General features: G+C 37.5%; 1 pseudogene; it reads right to left on the reverse strand.

Moving 5' to 3' along the window:
* Window positions 1–1149: 1149 nt before the first annotated feature.
* Window positions 1150–19587, reverse strand: LOC131423177 (cytochrome c oxidase subunit NDUFA4-like; annotated as a pseudogene).
* Between the last annotated feature and the right edge of the window lie 324 nt (window positions 19588–19911).

Here is a 19911-nt window from a genome sequence, read left to right on the forward strand (position 1 = left end):
GAAATTTAACACGCTCAAATCCCTTGTGCAACTTAAAACTCATGACAATGCTTAGACTAAAAGCTACAGCACGGCAGGCCCACTGGATCATAAGAACATTCAGAAGATAACTAAATCATAAATTCAAACTTTAGACTCTCCTGCTTCATTGATTAAACACTCAAATGATTCTCCAACTACCTAAAACTTGTTGTTATTAATCTTAAGAGTTTTATGCATTCCCTTTCCTGTATTTCTCAGCACGTATGTTACAGCCTTTTACCCTTCCTCTCTTCCAAGTACAATTTTAAATTGACAGTACTTTAGTATGATGATAGGTTTTTGTTTTTTTTTTTTAATCTCTGAGCAGGAAGCAGTCTATGTAGTTTCTGTCTCATAAACTAATCGCGTAGACGTTTCCTGCTAACCTTTGTTCTCAACTTGTCACTATTCCAAAGAGTAAATCAACCTCATTTTTCAAATGTAACAACTAAGATCCCAAGGCATTCAGTGACTTGCCTGAGGTCACACAACTCATGACAAGGACAGAGCTCCTCTTCCTTGGCTACTTGTCATCCCTCTTCCTTCTCTGAAAAGAATAGAATATCTCAGGCAGTCATCTCCCCATCCAGCCACCTGGCTCAGGGCCCTCTGCTTGAGAATTTTTCTTCTGCAATCTCTCTATCCACCCTCCAGTCAATCCATTTCATAGAAGTGCAGACTAGCTTCTTTGTAAAGCCCCTTCAGAGTGTCACATCCTGTGGACATGGCATGAACTCCAGGAGTACTTGGTCTCCTCCACACACTGGCCACTCATAAAGTGCTAGCTATCTGAATAGTGGTTCACTTCTTTGTGTACAATGCATCTGTCAGCACAAGCCTCATTCAAGGCCCAAGATCTTATATCATATTTATATAATACTTTGCATTCTCCATCATGCCCCAAAGCCTATTATACTACATAAGTAGATATTTCAAAAGTATTTAATAAGGATGATGATAATTTCATGGACAGAATCAGTTTTTCAAATTATACTGTGGGAAAAATATGTGCACATATATAATATGTACATATATTGTACATTTATAATTGGAATAAGTACATTTATAACATATATGTATTTGTTATATATTTATAATACATATGTACACATATGCATATAGCTTCATTTTATATTCTTGAAAATAAAATTAATTATATTTAGCAATAAAGTAGTAAAAAATAATTGTTCCAAACAGTGCCACCTGTAGGCACCAGACCAGATTTCCTAAGTGTGTCTGTCAATGAAGCAAAGGAGATTTTTTTGTTCTTTTGTGTTTTTGTCTGTTAGAGCAACTGAATTACAGACCTAATAGAATCAATTTACATTTAAAAAACTACAATTTTAGTAGACCTCTGATGTGAAATTCCTTTATTCAGTGCACTTTCTTAGAGATGGTAAAGACCCTGAACCTCAGGTCAAGTTCTATAACATTTGAGCAACTGATGAAACCCCTAAGGGCAACTTCTTGTTCCATGGTTGTAGGTCAACGAAATAGTGGACACAGGAGGACACCTCTTGGGTTAATGAACAATAAGGCCAGGGAACAGCAATTCACATTTGCCATCTCACCACCACTTTGGAAAGATGTTAGAAGTTTAAAATTCAACCTAAATCTCTCCTTATATTATATGGAGATCTTTAAAGTGAGTGGTGAAGAAAGAGTTAACAAATAAAACTGCATGAAAAATAGGTTAAATGACCAAAAGTAGAGCTGATAACTGAAGCCAGTGGTCTGTTAGTCTTAGAGAAAGAGTCTGTAGGGCTCTGTGCATCTTAGATAAAAGCAAACTGTAAGAGCTGTCATTTATGAAGACTGAGATGCACGTTTGCACACATATAGTTAAAGAGGCAGTGTAAAGTAGGGAAAACTGGTTTTCCAACCTCGGTGGAAAGTACTTGACAAAATTTCATGTAAGAACAAATTATTCATTATTCCTCAAGTATTGGTAGAAAAAGAAATTTTCTGGACAAAATCCACACTTTGCAAGGAAGATCTCAGGACAGCAGGACCAGTATGACGTATTGCACTGACAATACTTTTGTACACTTCTTTAGATTCCTTTTGACATTGAGTAAATCTGGTTTGGGTTTTTTTTTTCTTTTTAATAACATAGAATTGTGAAAGGTAAACATGCCACAATGGCAAGGAAAAGTACTCAAATCTGTTTCCATCCTTGGACTTGAAAAGAAGTGGTGACCATTCTGTCCACTTACGTGGAATTTCTAAACCTTCCCCACAACTGGACACCATGTTCTTAAAGCCAAAAGGCTGTGACTGACCTTTGGCCATAGAAAGAGTTCAGTAGGCTAGACATGAGCAGTTTGAATCATATTTACGTTTTTAGGTAAACTTTGCCATTAACTATTCCCTGCATTTTATCATGAGCTGCTACATGTGCCCACTGGGCAGATCAGGGAAAGCATTTCCATAAACATAAAACAATAACAACAAAAAGTTTTGGGGTTGTTTTTTGTTTTGGTTTGGTTTTTTTTTTTTTTTTTGTGTGTGTGTGTGTGTGTTGTTTGTTTGTTTGTTTTAATCTTCTGAAGAGCTCTGAGTTAAGACCCAGGCCTGGGTGTCTGCCTGTGTTCCAAGGAGATACAGTCCTGAAATAGGATAGGGAAGTGCAACTATAAGATCAATCTTCGACCCAGTGCCTGAGTCTGAAGGAGTCATTTGATTAAACTACAAACACCTGGTCAGGTTTGTCATCTTAGGTCTTCTCTGAACTTTCTTGGCCACTAGCAGACAGCAAAGTTCTGAGGGACTGGGCATTAAGGAGTTTCATTCCTCACGGGAAGTAGACATCACAGGAGGCTGAAGGAGAACCAAGGGCAATATTATGCACATACAATTTCAAAAGAATCACAATGATATTTGCTTCTTTAGAGGTCTGAGATCTTAAAACCACACTGTTAGTGAATCCTGAAGATCCAGGAAAAGTTTGGATGAAACTCCCTAGTGATGTTAAAGTGCTGCTAATTCATTTCCAAATCACTTACACTCCAGGAAAGAAACTGTAGTTCTCCAGAACCTTCTTCCCATATTGAAAAGAACTTTAATTTTTCTTATTTGAAGCCACTTGTGGCCACTGTCCCCCTGGCAATCTTCTTTTCAAACTGTGCAATGAACTACTATGTCAGACTATAAAATGTGGCATGTGCTATAATAAGTCGCTAGTCAGTGTAGGAAGAAGAACTGTAGGCAGACAAGCAGAAATGGATTTGGCAAGAAAGGATGTAAGGGGGATTTCCAAAATCTCCTAACTGATGGGCAACAATAACAGTGGGTAAGTGAAGGGAATCCACCATTTTCAAGAAATGTAATATTTTTTAAGGGAAGGAGAACTTTGCAAGTATAAAAAAACAAATGTTAAGAAGATCTCCTGGAACTATCATTCTCCTGTGAAGGGAAAATGGGAAAACTTCACAGAAAAACCATGTCACAACAAATGCCAAACTTCTCTCCTGTCAAAGTCTTACCGCAGATGATTTTCAGATCTCTGAAGAGGAGTTATTAAAGGTTTAGCTCTCCACTATATTAGCAAGTTTCTTCCAAAGGTCTGTGCTATGTCCATTTACAGTTTCTTATAGCTGTGGGGGCAAAGTTCGGTTTTAGCCAATAAAAGGACTCTTTGAGACGGTAAATTGGTTTGAGCCCAGACAAACCACAGAAAGTACAGACTCAACTGCATGTTCAAAGTTCTCAAAACAACACACGCATCACCAAGAACACGGAAGACAGTGCCCCAGTACTGGCCTCAATTTTGAGTAACTTTTTAACTTTATGAAGAGTCCTCTTTCTAAATGCATCTCTGCACCAGAAAGAAAAGGAAAACAAGAAAAATGTATGGTCCTGGTTTTATCACTGGGACAGACCCTTTCCTTTCTCTGTATGACAACTTCTGGGGTTTCTGGCTGCCCACATAAAAATTATAACCAAGTCCCACAATCTTATGTGTTTAAGAGAACAAGGAAGTGCTGGGGCCTCTTTCCCACAGTGACAATGTGCTCAGGCTGCTCAGTGTTAGCCACAGAAGCTTTGGTTGCTAACACCCCTGACCACCAGAGGAAATATGCAAAGAGACTAGTGGCTGTCAGCCGTGGAAGGAGAAAACAGTACCCAGCATGGCACAGAGAAGAAGCAACCGCTTTGGCAAGCTGTGGTCTAGAGCTAAGAGGAAAGGAAACACAGTTATCAAAATAGAATTAAGGCAGAGGAAGGTCTAAAATTCTCCTTCCTGAATCCATATACAGACATTACCCTGTTGACCTCACTGGTCATCAAAACACAGCACACAGACTGTCCTGGTTGATGAAGAAATACAATAACAGAATCTAGAATGCTTCTATTTCCATACATTTTTGATGTATTTAAATGATATTTATATCCTACATGCTTATCACATATGTTCTTACCATACATTATCATAAATACTTGTGTTTTCTCTCAAAAACTTGGTGATAAAAGCCAAGAAATTTTTCAAAACTTATTTCTGATGGAGAAAATATGAATATCATCCACCTCTTCATATGATCACATGCTAAAGGCATACTCTTGGGTGGGTACATCACTCCACTTTCTAATCTTTAGGCCAATGAATTAGCCTAAATAAAGTCATCTTTGACAGACCAGATCTATCTCTTTGCAGCACAAAACAACAGCACCTAGCAATACACCCATGAATAGAAGATAGGAAATGTCATAGAGGAGAAAAAACAGGACCTAAACTGATATTATCTTGGTTTGTGTATTCTTTAGCTATCGATTTCTATCCAGTGAGAGACAACACTGACTTCTCTTTCCAATTAATAAATAAATAGTATGTTTTTTCAAATTTTATGATTTAGGTTGCCATTAGGTATGTGGCTGCACTGTCTCTAAAGAAAAGGAAGAAAGTAAAATACCATATTACTGAATCCCTGTTCCCACAAACCTAGCCAACTTAGAAGAAACATGAGACCAAACCTGGGCCAGAAAGTCTAAATACATATGATCTTAACAGACAATGGCTTTCTTTTATGCACACAGGAAACTAGGGCAAGTTAGTGTCATCTGTAGAGTACTGTTGTCTTGCGTGTATCCAGGACAGTCATTCCTTGGGATGCTGGCTATATAAGCAAACTATGCAAGTTAAAGCTGATGGTGTCACTACTTCTGCAATCTAACACATAAGACTTCTCTTTGAGTAGGGACAGGTGCAGAACTGAGGCCACTGTAGAAAAAACATATGTCATCTGTTCAGCTGGCTGCCACTGGACAAAACACTGAGAGAGAGTAGGCACTACATGGCAAAGCGCCTTGAGGGACAGAGATGCTACCTGTCAGCCTGTCACCACCAAACTCTTCTCAGCAAGCTTTCCTCAATAAATCACACCTGCCATGCTATCTCTTCCTTTTGCCTCTCCAGAACCTACCTCACCACCCTGGCACAACTGGACAGTGGACAAGACAATGGGAACGTAACTTAGGACTCCCCTCCCAGACAGCCTGGGTTTAGAGTAGACCCAGCTCATCTTCAAAGTCCTTTAGAGATTGGAATGGACAATTCAGAAGTGAATCACTTGGTGAAAAAACTACCTAGCACACTTCAGCCATTCCCTATGACTCTACCTGGCCTGCGGTGGTCCTCCTCTTGTCTAGACACCAGACTCTTCCAGAACCTGTCAGAATTGAGTACATGAGAGACAGTTAAAGAAAGACAATATGTTAGGAGGACTGTGGGAAGGATGTTCTACTTACCTATAATTAACGTGTCAGGAATCAAATTAGAAGCAGTCAATGGCAGACGAAACATGAATGCAAATTCTCCGATATTCTTCTTTGGAGACATGAAATCTATTTCCCTCTCTGGCTAGCTGGTAACCTCTCTGATGTATAGAGTGTGGCAGAAATGACACTCTGTCAACTCTAGGTCTCAACTCTAATAAAACTGGTACTTTCTACCTTCTCTCTGGGAGCTCTGAGCTGCCATTTTAGAAGTCTCACTGCCCTGCTGCAGAGACCATATGGAGGGGTCCTGAGATGACATGGAAAGCCATCTGAACCCAGCCATGCAGTAGCCTGAAGGCAGCCAGCACGGGGCTCACCAATGCAGCCTGGACACAAGCTGAACAGCACAATGAAACTCCAATAGATGCCATGTGGGGCAGAAGACTCGCCCAGTGAAGCCCTGTCCAAGTCCCTAACCAACAAAACCATATCATATGATATATTGTTTTTAATCACCAGGTTTGGGGATGTAGTTTACATGAAGATAACCCATTTACAACCTCTGAAAAGAGTATATAATTTTAAAAACAAAATCCTCAATTAGAAAAACTTGATGCACTCAAAATGTTAGTGACTAGTTAAAAAGTAGATTACTATATATATAATTTTCACCTTAGTGATATATATATAGTGAAAATCTCTTTTCTGTTAGAAAGACTTTCTAAAACAGGTGTTATGTAACAGGTTTTCTTCTAAAAGTAGTATGTAATCTGGTTTATTCTAAATCTTCTCAAAAAATACCTATTGAGTATCCACTACATATTAGTCATTTTGTTAGCCACCAAGGTTATAATAATGGCAATATATAATTTCTGTCCCAAAATGCCTTGCTCTCTAGTGGGATATTGGTTAATTAATATGTAATTTTAAAACTGGTTTAAACGGGGGATTGGCAATTTTTTTCCATCAAAGGCCAGATAGTCAATCTTTCCACTTCATAGGCCAAAGTTGAAAGCAACTTTAGGCAATACACAAACAATAAGAGCAACTGAGTTCCAGTACAACCTTATGGTGGGCACAACGTTTGTTTCTCATACGACTTTCATGTACTTTGACATATTTTTATTCTCGATTCTTTTTAATTGTTTTCAACCATTTGAAAATGTAAAACTGGTCCTTAGCACACAGGCTGTATAGAAACGGAAGTGGGCTAAACTTGTCCCTCAGACAGTAGTCGGCCACCTTCTTAGTTTAGTTTTGATCAGTTAGGCCTACAGAAGGTAGAACTTAAAATATATACACAAAAATAAATAAATAAAAGTTAGCAGTTTCTGATGAATTTAATGTTTTAGATTGCCTTGGCTACAAATAATCATCTGCCTTCTCTTTTCTGGTTTCTTCCATGCATTTGGACATAAGCTACAGGTGGTGAGAGCAGGTTTGGGTATTTACCAGGAGGAGCTCTGGGAAGCATGAGGCCCCAGTGAGGAGGCCTCAGCCAGCTAGCAAGGAGGAGGAACCACAGAGAAAGAACAGGAGGGCTCATCAGTAAAGGCAGCCGAAGTGAAAGCAAGAAACAAAAAGCCCTTGTGGCAAAAATAAGACTTAGTGGGTAAATAATAGAGGACCAATAATTAAGAAAAATTTCCCCCCAATTTAAACTGGCAGTGCCTTTGAGTATAAAGGTCCTCCTGGGACATAGTTATGTCATCCGGCAAGCTGGAAGTGCAGGGATGGATAAAGAAGAGAATTTAACACATCCTTTTTATTAAAAGGCCATTCCTTATTTACTTTCTTCAGGTTGCCACCCACCCTTCTTTGTCGTTTGGCTTTATACTGAAATAAAGTGCAAATCTTTGGGCAAGAGGTTCCTAAAGATTTGATGCTTTGCATATTAAAGTTTTGTAATGGCTTTCACATAAAGCGCCTTCAAAACTGTTGCAAACATTTAAAATCTATGCAGTAGATCTGCACAGGAAGCTTGTTTGCCCTAGCTCACACACCATCCCCCACGTATGACTGTGTCCAAGAGCATCTCTGTTGGGAGCCTCAAAGACACGTGTCTACCCTTTGGATTCAGGGATGATGTGTCTTCTTCCTGCAACTTTCTCATGCTTTCAGTGGCATGAAGGTGTGCTCTCTGTTCACGGGGTAGCAGCTGTGACCTATATTTTCACGTTCTAATGCACTTTGTGGCTTCCTCTTCCGTTCCAGGGACCCAGGATAGCCATGGTCACAGTCTGCCTTCCAACAGCTGATGACTTCACCTCGACAGGGTCCCAGATGTTCCTCATATTCTGTGCACGCAGACACCCAAACAACAGAAATTAGATAAGCATGTCAACTGACCGAAAATAGGTCTAGTTCTGCTCTGGGGGAAAAATAGAAAGTCCTTACAATATACAGGCAGTATTTTGCGTGACTTTTATGATATCTTCTAAATGACTAATGGCTTGTGGGTTTCTTTCCACTCAGTAAGTCACATGAATCTTCTCTTGGGTCTCAATCAGCTGTTTCTGCTTTGCTTACTTTAAAAAAGAAGAAATAAAATAAAAGAAACCTTTCAACAGTTAGCAGTATGATTATTTATTATTATTATTATTATTATTATTATTATTATTAAGAGAGAAGGTCTTTCTATGTGCCCAGGCTGACCAGTAACTTCTGGGTCTACCTGATCCTTCCATTTTTGCCTCCCTAATAATAGTATCATTTTTTTTAAAGTAGATTCTGTAATCCCTTCCCCATCCCCCATCTATACTCTTGTTACAGTTTTAGCAGAATATAATTTTAAAAGCACTTTTACTACATAAAAGTTGTAAAATGTGAATGTGGATGAAGGTTTGCTCTTATTATGAATGTTGTTTTTGGTTAGAATAAGCCCAGCTTTGACTCTACAGACACAGAACCTGTGTAGATAAGAGCAATGCTTACGTAACTATAGCTTCCCAAAACACATCAACCACACCAATTTGAAGTCACGCAGGCAGGAAGGAAGGAAGGACGGGGGGTAATAAAAAGGAAGAAAGACTCAGTTTTAAACAAAAACATTGAACTCATACACCCACCTATAACAGGGACTCTAGCTCTACAAGTGTTCCTCTTTGCTGGCCCTGATGAGCACCTTGGCTCTTCCCCTACTAAGGGAAATTCCCTCAGCACCTCTTCTCTAGGAACATTAGCAACAATGCAATTGCGTAGAGGTGCACAGACCTTAGCCAATAAATATCCTTTGACCTTTCCAAGTGTGATGAAGCCTCTCCCCTCTCCATCTGCCAGGCAGATAGCAGTTCCACCACCATTCCTGTTCTGTGAGCATCTGAGGTGCCCTGCACACCTTGCTGGCCAAGGGAAAGGAAGCTTTCCTTCCTAGTCAATCTCCAGCCTTGAATGACTGAATCCTACATGCTGGAAATCTGCCTCTTGTCCCAGCCACCTTACTCTTTAGAAAGCTGAGGTAGATGAGGGGATGCAGGGAGAGCGGAAAAGAGGAAGGGGAGAGAAAAAGAGGAGAGAGAGACCCTTCCAAAATACTCATATCCATGTCCTACTCCCTGGAAACTGAATATGCTGGGTTACATGGGGAAAAAAAGGGAATTAAGATTGCAGACAGAAGAAATAAGGTCCCTGACCTTAAATAAGGACCTTCATTATCTGAGTGGGCCCAATGTCATCACAAGGGTTTTCAAAAGTAGAAGAGTGAAACAGAGGAGATTAGGGATATGATGCAAAAAGAGATCAACCTGCCATTTCTGGTTTTGAACAGGAGAAAGGGAGTCCATGAGCCAAGGAATATGGGCAGCCAACAAAATTGGAAAAAGCAAGAGAGAGAATTCTCCGCTTGAGTCACTAGAAAGGAACACAACTTTGCTGACACCTTCATTTTAGCCCAATGAGCCCTAACATATAGAACTGCAAGATTATAAATCGGTGCTGCTTTTAGTTGTTATAGCGATAATTAAAAATTAAAAATTAAGACAGAAAACACTGGTTCAGGCCAAGTCCATACTGCCTAGCTAGGCATGCATTCCAGCTAAATTCTCAGGTTGAAGCCCAGGCTCACAGTTGATCTCATGTGATCATGTTGATCACATTTGTCTGCTCCTGGAAGTTAACACAAGACAGCAGCAGTACTGCCTAAAGTCTCTAAACTACACTTTTACTTCTATAATTCTTGCCACAGTCCGAAGGATTTTTATACACATTGTTGCATTCATGCCAGTACATTCCAGGTGCCTGCTAAATATGCAGAATCAACTCTTTATTCACTTGTTTCATAAATAAGTATCATTGAGACAAATGATGCTTAAGTCCCTTGTAGACTCTAAGACTCCAAAGTAAATTTCCATACAAGTGAAAAGATTATAATTATTACTTCTGAGAGCTAATATTGAAGAAAATAACTACTTAAGGAAAGGTTTTTGCCTTTACTATCATTTTTCTCGTGTTGGTGTTGAGAAATCTAAAAAATTATAGATCAAAAGATTTTTTCTGGCATGCAATGTCGTGGCTTTCTTTCTATAGAAACTTGTCTTAATATACAAAGCCTTTGTTTAACTAAAATACAAATGAGTTTTGTAGAGGATTAGCCCTTCGTTGCTGGTATGATGCAATGGTGATGGCCCAGACCCCAAGTCACACTGCTCAGGTACAGAACAATCCCAATTCTCTTTCTCACAAGCTGTAGAAGGATAAAAGTTACTTAACTTCACTGTTTCTGTTTTCTTGGGTCTAAAATGGGCAAAATAATAATATCTACTTTATAGGATAATTGTAAAGTAAATAAGCAGCTAGTCTACATAAAAACCCTCGAATACTACCAGGCATAGAACAAGTACCATTGATAACTGTTAAACTTAAGCCATTGATTACTGTAACTGTGCCTTTGATTCTGCCATCATTACGGTCTAAGATATCCTTAAAACATCTGGTCTTGCCAAACACCAGACTTTTAAACACATGACAGTCCAAAAGGAAATTAGATGATGTACTTGTTCCACATGGCCATCCAAATATGAAATCCATATTTGGAAAACTTTGTGATGATTCTTTTTATATTGCCTCTGACTTAAGATTCAAAACAAGTTAAAGCATAGGTGACTCAAAATTAATGCTACTAAGCTATTTTCTGTAGAGGAAATAATTCTTCAAAGCATGAAAAGAAGATCATCAGCATCAAAAATACCTGGGGTATTTGTTAAAATGTAAATTGTTAGGCCTTTCTTAGGATTTAGTAAATCAGAATGGAGACCCATGAATCTGAGTATTAACAAACTTGCATGTGATTCACATGCATATAAAATTTAAGAATCCATTGCCTTAACAAAACTACTTTAGTTTAGAACCTACCTTCATTTTTTGATGCTATAAAATTCAGCAGGTAAAAACAAGCAGGAGGAAAGGACAGTGTTAGCTGACTTGTAGATCATTCTCTCCTAAGACTTTTTAAAATTTTTTGGCAGCTCACAATTTATTTTCACCTTGCCTTTCCCTCAGGAAAATAAACGATATAGAAAAATAAATGAGATCAACATTTTCCACTGTGATCACACAACGCTGATGAGGGGGGGAAAGCCCACCGAACTTCAGCGCTGAAGAGTAGCTTCTCGTTAATCAGACTGAGCTGTAATTTTCTTCTACGTTTTTCTTTTATTATTGCACTATCGTTATCCATAGTATAGTTGGGTTCATTTTGACAAAATCACACGTGCATGGAATTTAATTTACTTCATTTCATTCCCTGGTGCTCCCACTTTCCCTGTCCTCTTCCCTTCCCCTATTCTTCTTCCTCTACTGTACTGGTCACTAACTCACTTCTTTATTTGTCTATTCAAATTTAAGAGATTTATTAATCAATATAATAAACTCCAACAAATCAACATGATTTCTTGCATTTGAAGGAGAAGTATTGCCTGGTTAAGTGGAAAACGGTGCAGATGACTTCTCAAGGACCTTCATTCTAAGCAGCCTTATAGTGACACATTTCATTTAGAAGTCTGGACCTTCTTTCTTTAGTTTGCTGTAACCCACATTCACTGAGTAGAACTTGTATTGATGATTGGGACCCAGTTTGTTTCAGGGTTCTGGGTTATTCTTCCTGTCCCACCTGATATCCATGTTGAACAATGCCAGACACATCACATACAGTGCTGCTCCAGTACTTCCTGCTCCAATAAATATGAAGCTGGGGTACAAGCTTGGATGCCTCTTGGCCTGACGGATGATCTGGAGGAGCATGTTTGCAACAGAGGCCTCTGGCCAAAAAGAGATCAGAACAAATCAGCAAGGCCCAAGACCAAGCAGCCTCTGCATCCAAGCTACCACGGCAGATGCCCAAATTCACCCAGAACCCTATTTATTTATTTTTGATTGGAGCTTTGTAGATATACATAAAGGTGGAATTCACTGTGTTAGATTTATACATTTTTACACATAACGTAATTTTTTTTTTCAGATTCATTCCACATTTCTTCCACTTTCCTGTCCCTCCTTTGTCTCTCTAGATCTTCTACTCCACTGATCTTGCTTATATCTTAGTGATATCCATCCCCCACACATACACACCTTTTATTTCTTCTTATTTTTCTCGAGCTTGCACAAATGAGAAAAAACATCATCATCCAACCCTTGGTTTTCTGAGTCTGGCTTCATTTAGCATGATAGTCTCCAGTTCTGTCTTTTTACTGGCAAGTCCCATAATTTCATTCTTTTTTTATGGTAGAGTAAAACTCCATACCACATTTATTAAGCCATTCATCTATTGATGGGCATCTGGGCTGGCTCCATAATTTATTTGGCTATTGTGAATTGTGCTGCTATAAACATCAATGTTGCTGAATCCCTGGTGTGTTGATTTTAATTCTATTTGGATAAATACAGAGTGTGGGATAGCTGAGTCATATGGTGGTTCCATTCCTAGTTTTTTGAGGATCCTCCGTACTGCTTTCCATAGTGGTTGTACTAATCTAAGTCCAATCAGCAGTGTGTACCTTTTCCCCAACATTCTCCCCAGCATTTATTATTATTTGTGTTCTTGAAAATTGCCATTCTGACTGAAGTGAGATGAAACCTTAGTGTAGTTTTGATTTGCATTTCACTGATTGATAGGGATGTTGAACAATTTTTCATGTATTTGTTGGTCATTTATGTTTATTCTTTTGAGAAATGTTTTGCCCATTTATCGACTGGGTTATTTGTTTGGGAGTGAGTTATTTGTTCTGGAATTCTTTATATATTCTGACTATCAGTCCCCTTTCAGAGGAGTAACGAGCAGAGGTTTTCTCCCATTCTGGGGGTCCTTTCCCCATGCTCTTAATCATTTCCTTCTTTGTACAGAAGATTTTCCTCCTAAGACTTCTAAAACAAAACACCCACATGTTTTCTCAAGAAAGAGAAATAGAAAGGCTTGGCAAACTGAAAAAAGTGATTCCTTCAAAGAGCAAAGCATGTATTAGTTCTTTATAACGCAGACACCACTGTGTGTGTTCGTATCAGTGTAAGATAAGTGAATTTTATAATGCAGTCTTAGCAACACACGTGCACATGCTTTTCACAGTGGACATTATTACCAAAACCTTGATTCTAGTACTAGAGTGTTTGAAAAGCAACCACATGTGATAATAACGTCAAAATACTGCAGTTATAGCTGAATGCATTCCTTATTAATTGTCTTTTAACTTTTAACTGATATAATTAACTGACAATCATCAGCTCATAAAATGAAAAGAACATTGCCTCACCATGTATGTTGTGAAAAGAAGGGATTACGTGTCAAAAAATGTGCCAGGAATAGAAGAGGTGACATCATCTATGGTGTGGTGATGAGTTTTCCTTACATACCTCCAAAAAAGGAAAAGTAAAACCACGTTTTAACATGCAATGCCAAATATTTCTTAATACTTTTTCACTTTTATTGGTTGTTTTTGTTTGTTTGGGTTTTTTATTGTGCTGAACTACCTAGAAAAATTTAAGAAAAATACTATTGGCACATATCTATTCAAGTGGGTGTTCTTTTTTCCAAAGCACAAGCAGTGGCTCACCAAATAAATCCAGACCATACCCGAAGCTTTTGAGGTCAATGCCAAGAAACCCATGTTTTCTCAAGTCTCCCCAGTGATTCCTACACAGATATAATTTTGAGAGCTGCTTCTTTAAGAACATACAATGAAATTTAAACTTGATGGGTTTTGTGTTTTTGTTGTTATTGTTGTTTTTGAAGTATTTAATGGTGAATTCAATAAACAAAAATCCAAAAAAATATTTCATCAGATATTTCATTTTATAAGAAATCAAGTCTATGAGTGTATTAAGAAGTCAATTAATTAGTTAACACAGAAGGGAAACAAATAGATAAATTAGTTAATATAGAAGGAAATAAAACTAAGGCAATAAGCTATGAATTATTTGACTTTATGAATATCAGAATGATAAATCACTAAGGCTATACCATCTTTACTAAAGTTGTACCTTCAGGTTAAAAGAGCCTAGAGTAATTTTTAAACCTATATTTCCTGTGGATACTCCTTTATTCTTTTCTTACTTGTCAGTGGACCAAAGGGGTGAGTGGGAAACAGTCTATTATTTATTCACCAGAAACATGAATAAAATGTTAAACAAACTAAAAAGTGTTTTAATTTGTTGCTGTTGTTGTGCTATGTTTGTTTTGACTCCAAAGACTTTTCACCGAGCAAGTAATACCACCCAAGTATTAGCATCCTTCTGTGTGAGGTCTTCATGAAGAAGATGGTCTATGTGGGTCAGGAGTTCTGCTGGCCCACAAGTTATGAATCTAGTTCACTGACAATGCAGGTAGTAATCCTCTCACTGGCTACTCTTCTCATGACCCAGATTCATCCTAGTACTTTTGAAAAATACAATTTGCCTCTATCTAGAACCAAAAACAGTGGTACAAGTATCATAGGCTCTACCCACCACCCAACAGGGAAGCTGGGCTATCTACAGTACCTCTCACTTATATTAATTCAACTGAATCTATGGATTATCTCCTGTCATTATCAGTTCCCTAATTAAAATTATGAAAAGAGGGGCTGGTGATGTGGCTCAAGCGGTAGCGCGCTCGCCTGGCATGCGTGTGGCCCGGGTTCGATCCTCAGCACCACATACAAACAAAGATGTTGTGTCTGCCGAAAACTAAAAAATAAATATTTAAAAATTCTCTCTCTCTCTCTCTCTCTCTCTCTCTCTCTCTCTCTCTCTCTTTGAAAATAAATAAATAAATAAATAAAATTATGAAAAGAATTTACAATGTTGAAAACTTTTAAAATCATTTGGCATTATCCAATGCACTTTTTCCAACTGCGTATGAGTTAATTTGTAATTAGTGATCTCCTTTTTCACACAAAAATATGCCAATTGTTTTTGATATCTATATTTATTTTAACAACAATATTGTGTTCCTTAAAACAGACCAATTATAGTTTACCCAAACTACTCCTATTGTTAGGCATTTCTGTGGATTTTGACTTTTACTATTAAAAATCATGTTTTGATGAGTATTTGTGGGAATTTTTCTAGTTGGATGATTGTGTTAGAACAGATTGCCTGTGCTGAGATTAGTGAAACAAATGTATAACTTTTTAAATTTTTGGTAAAGATCATACCAGTTTGTAGAGCCCTCACAAAGGTAATCATAATTTACTTTTTCAGGGCATTCCTGTCGAAATTGGATACACTGCTTCACTTTTGTTACTTGGGTAAGTAAAAAGAAGTGCTTTCTCTGTTTCTGGGATAGGCTGTCCTTCCTCATTCCCCAACTACATCCCAATAAAGCTTCTCGAAAGCTGGAACCAGAGAAGTGGAAAGAAGCAGAATCCGAATGAACGAAGGATGCACAAAACAATTGCAACCAGCCATTGAAGAAAGCCTGGGACACGCCAGAAGAAAGCAGGAGGAGGAAGATATCAACTCAGTGAAAACAGAGTAGGCACAAGGGTCTGGAGGAGTTTTGCTATCTCCAAGTGAGAAGGACACAGGCTGGGATTGGAGGGGAAGGAGGAAAACAATCATCTGCTATGTACTAACAACCACACTAGACAATCAACATGCATCATGTCATTTAAACCTTGCAATAATCCTGTACAGTAGTCTATTGGGCTAACTAGCAACCCTCCCAAAATTTCATGTCCACTTAGAACTTCCAAATGTGACCTTGTTTGGAAATAGGGTCTTCACAGAAGGTAATTAGTTAACTTGAGGCCATACTGGATTACAATGGTCCTTAAATCCAATCCAATGACTAATGTTCTTCTTAAAAGGTCATGTGAAGACGTGAACACAGACATTTCATAGGAAAGATAGCCTTGTAACTATGGAGGCAGAGACTGGAGTGGGGGTAAGCCAGACTGCTGACAACCACCAGAAACCAGAAAGAAGCAAAAAAGGACTCTTCCTTAGAGATTTAGGGGGCTCAAGGACCTGCCAACACACCTTGATTTCAAACTTCAAGCATCCAGAACTGTGAAAGACTCCATTTTTGTTATTTTAAGCCACCGAGTTTGTGTTAATTTGTTCTAGCAGCCTTAGGAAATAACACACTAAGTATTCATTCTCATCTTACAGATGAATTCAATATGTTCTAAGATCCTCTAAGTGATCTAACCAGAATTCAAACCAAAGCAGCCTGACTACAAACTGTGCTATTTTTACCACATTTTCTTGCTTCACAGGAGCCTTTGATTGTAAGTCTAACTTTGTCACCAATTATCTGGGTGATACTTTAAAAAGTTCATGTAAACTCTGTTGGCCTTAGTTTCTTTCTTTCTTTTTTTAAGGCATATGTTTGTTGTTTTTTTTTTTTTAATTTAGGTGAACACAATACCTTTATTTTATTTATTTATATGTGGTGCTGAGGATCAAACCCAGGGTCTCACACATGCTAGGCAAGCGCTCTACCACTGAGCCACAACCACAGCCCCCTAAGTCGTATCTTTTTAAAGAAATATCTTGAAAGAAAGTTACCATGTTCAGAGTAGAACTTTTGCAACCCACTTTCCCCCCCATCCTTGACTTTGATGACTTGTGTGCTCTATAATGCCACTCCTACATCAGTATTCATGACATATGCCCTCGTTTTAGCATTACAAAACCTTGAAGTCAAAGCTGTTATGAATGTTCTGAACTAATTGTTAGTACAACACTGTTTGTTCAATAAGAAAGAAAATAATAGTAATAGTTTCCTATTACAGGATGCCTGTTGTGTAACACAATGAGCACTACACATGCAGTATCTCATTCATCCCTTAATACTCTGGACATCATAGTTAATATTGTGTTTTTAGGAAGAATATGAGAACCAAGAAGTTTAGTATCATTTACTCATTTATTAAATATATGTATATTTACATATATTAAATACCTCTAAATATACAAAGCACTAAGGATAAAAAGAATCAATAAGACATCATCACTAAGTAAAATCAATTTTAATTAAATATATACACAGAGAAGGAAAAGTTTGGAAAGTTGCATTTAAAAATGTTAAGAGCTATATTTGAATTAAGAATAACTTCTATTTTCTACCTAGTTTTTCCATTTTTCTGCCAGGAATATTGATTATCTTTGCAATCATAAAAGAAAATCGTTTTTAAAAGACAAAATCTTTATCCTCAAGGGACTCAATACAGTGTATGTGGCAGATTTATCAATATTTACAACATGCTTGGTCACACATAACTTATTAGTGATAGAGCAGGTTCAAATTGAAGGCTATCAGAATTCTAAATCCCATTTTATCTTCTCTATCCTAATACTGTCTTTGGTAATACATTAATTGGCCTAGAGTTTAGTTTAGATTCATTTTTCTTTATTGAAATTAAGTTATAGACTTTAGAGGAAAGTGCCAACGAAGCACTCTTAAAGATTTGTCTTTTGTGGCCTCACCCAAGATTGCTGGTGGCCCACCCTTCTTACTTTCTTCACCCACAGATCTTTGTACTAAAGGAAATGTGAAGGTGGTACCTATGAGTACTTGAACTGATATGCTGGCCTCCTATAGATGTGCTTTAGATGCACTTAAGACCTTCTAAAATATTCATCATGCAAATTATTTTACCTTTCTAATTAATCACTTATATCTGAAATATTTTACATATTTCATAATGAAAATGTCACCATCCTATGATAAGAGTTTGCAAAAGAATGTCCAAAAGGAAGTTCCAAACTCTTTCTCCTTACCTCATTTACTCATTTGCCAAATAAATTTATTTAATGAAAGCTTAGTATTTCAAAATCTCCCCTCAAATACCCACTAAGTCATAGAATTTAAGTTTTGCTATATGTCTATCTGGGATTATCTTTCCAATCCTTTAGCAATCGTCTCATGGGAATTATGAAAATTATCTTGATTTTTCTAACTTTATTAATTTGTTGAATCTCCTTTCTTACAATTAACCCAGAGATCATGAAAAATAAGGCTATGTTCTTGACAGTCCTTGTTGATCTACTGAGCACAGAATGAGTAATGAATAAACACTCACAGATTACTTTGCTGTGATTAGGCTCAGGGGATCTTTTACTAAATCTCAAAAATAACATATAATCATTACTTTCCTTTTATAAGCCATGTGATAGTTAATTTTTTTAAGAGAGAGAGAGAATTTTTTAATATTTATTTTTCAGTTTTCAGTAGACACAACATCTTTATTTTATTTGTATGTGGTGCTGAGGATCGAACCCAGCGCCCCGCGCCTGCCAGGCGAGTGCATTACCACTTGAGCCACATCCCCAGCCCAGTGATAGTTAATTCTTAATCTAATAGTTATTCAACAAAACTCCCCAATTCTGATATATTTTTTCTGCCTCCTATATCTGATCCAAAATGAAATTCTTACTGCTAGGTTTTTAAAAAATTTTTGAAACATATACCTGGTGCCAAGTCCATTTTAAAATATTTTTTTATCCCTCCTTCTCTAACCCTTATTTGTTCAGCTTAGTTTCTATTATCAAAAAACAGAAGTACAAGAAGTTTAGCTTAAAGATTTTAATTAGCTTTATTTGCTGTTCTAGAATTAGGCCACATTTCATTCTATAAACTTGAATGAAAGCTGCAGTGAACTGAATGCAGACGTTTGTTTTTTATAGACAGCAAAGGATTAAGAAAGCAAAAACAAGGAGAAAAAGCAGATTGGTCATTTTGAAGTTACTTTCTTTGTAAGGTTGAATCAGAGAAACAAAATGGTGGGGGAAAAAAAATACACTGGTTTTAGAACTTCAATCAAGCCAGCTGAAACTGGCCTGTACTGAATACCTCTGGGAAATTGGCTGTCGTCTCTCCTTCTCCTGATTTGTCAAGAAGTCAGATAAATAGCTTTGTTTCAATTTAGGGCATGGAATTTAGTGGAGTGACTCCATTTTGATCCAGTCTCTTGGGCCTAATACAGGAGTTCAGACCAAACCAACGACCTCCTGCAAATTTTATTTATCACTGTACAAACTATCACATGCATTGAAAGTCTGTGTCAGTTAAGGTCACTGTACTCAAAAATAAGAAGCAATGCAAGAGTCTGATAAGAGAGTGGGTGATTTCGGACAAGTGTCACTTGGTGACTCGAGCTTACAGCAGCAGGCCACAGCATGAGTTCCTCCTTTGAAAGTCACCAAAGAAGAAAAAAAAAAGGAGGGAGGAAGGGAAAAAAGGAAATATAAGAAAGAAATGAGTCTTAAATTCATTCCCAAAGAGGAAGTTTTCCCTAGCACACACAAAAAAAAAGGATTAAGAAATTTATAAATCATTAAAGAGATTCACTTTTTTTATTGATTTTTTAAAAAATAAATAACAGTGCAATGCATTACAATTCTTATTACACATATAGAGCACAAATTTTCATATCTCTAGTTGTATGTAAAGTTTGTTGACACCACTTCATGTCTTCACACATGTACTTTGGATAATGATATCCATCACATTCCACCATCCTTGCTAAGCCCCTGCCTGCTCCCTTTCCCTCCCACCCCTCTGCCCTATCTAGAATTCATCTATTCCTCCCATGCTCCCCCTCCATACCCCACTATGAATCAGCCTCCTTATATCAGAGATAACATTCAACATTTGTTTTGGGGGGATTGGCTAACTTCATTTAACATTATCTTCTCCAAAGCCATCCATTTACCTGCAAATGCCATGATTTTATTCTCTTTATTGCTGAGTAAAATTCCATT

Source organism: Marmota monax, unplaced genomic scaffold, assembly GCF_021218885.2.
Source record: "Marmota monax isolate L192 unplaced genomic scaffold, Marmota_monax_Labrador192_F-V1.1 WCK01_AAM20220418_F8-fsc00120, whole genome shotgun sequence".
Lineage (NCBI taxonomy): Eukaryota > Metazoa > Chordata > Mammalia > Rodentia > Sciuridae > Marmota > Marmota monax.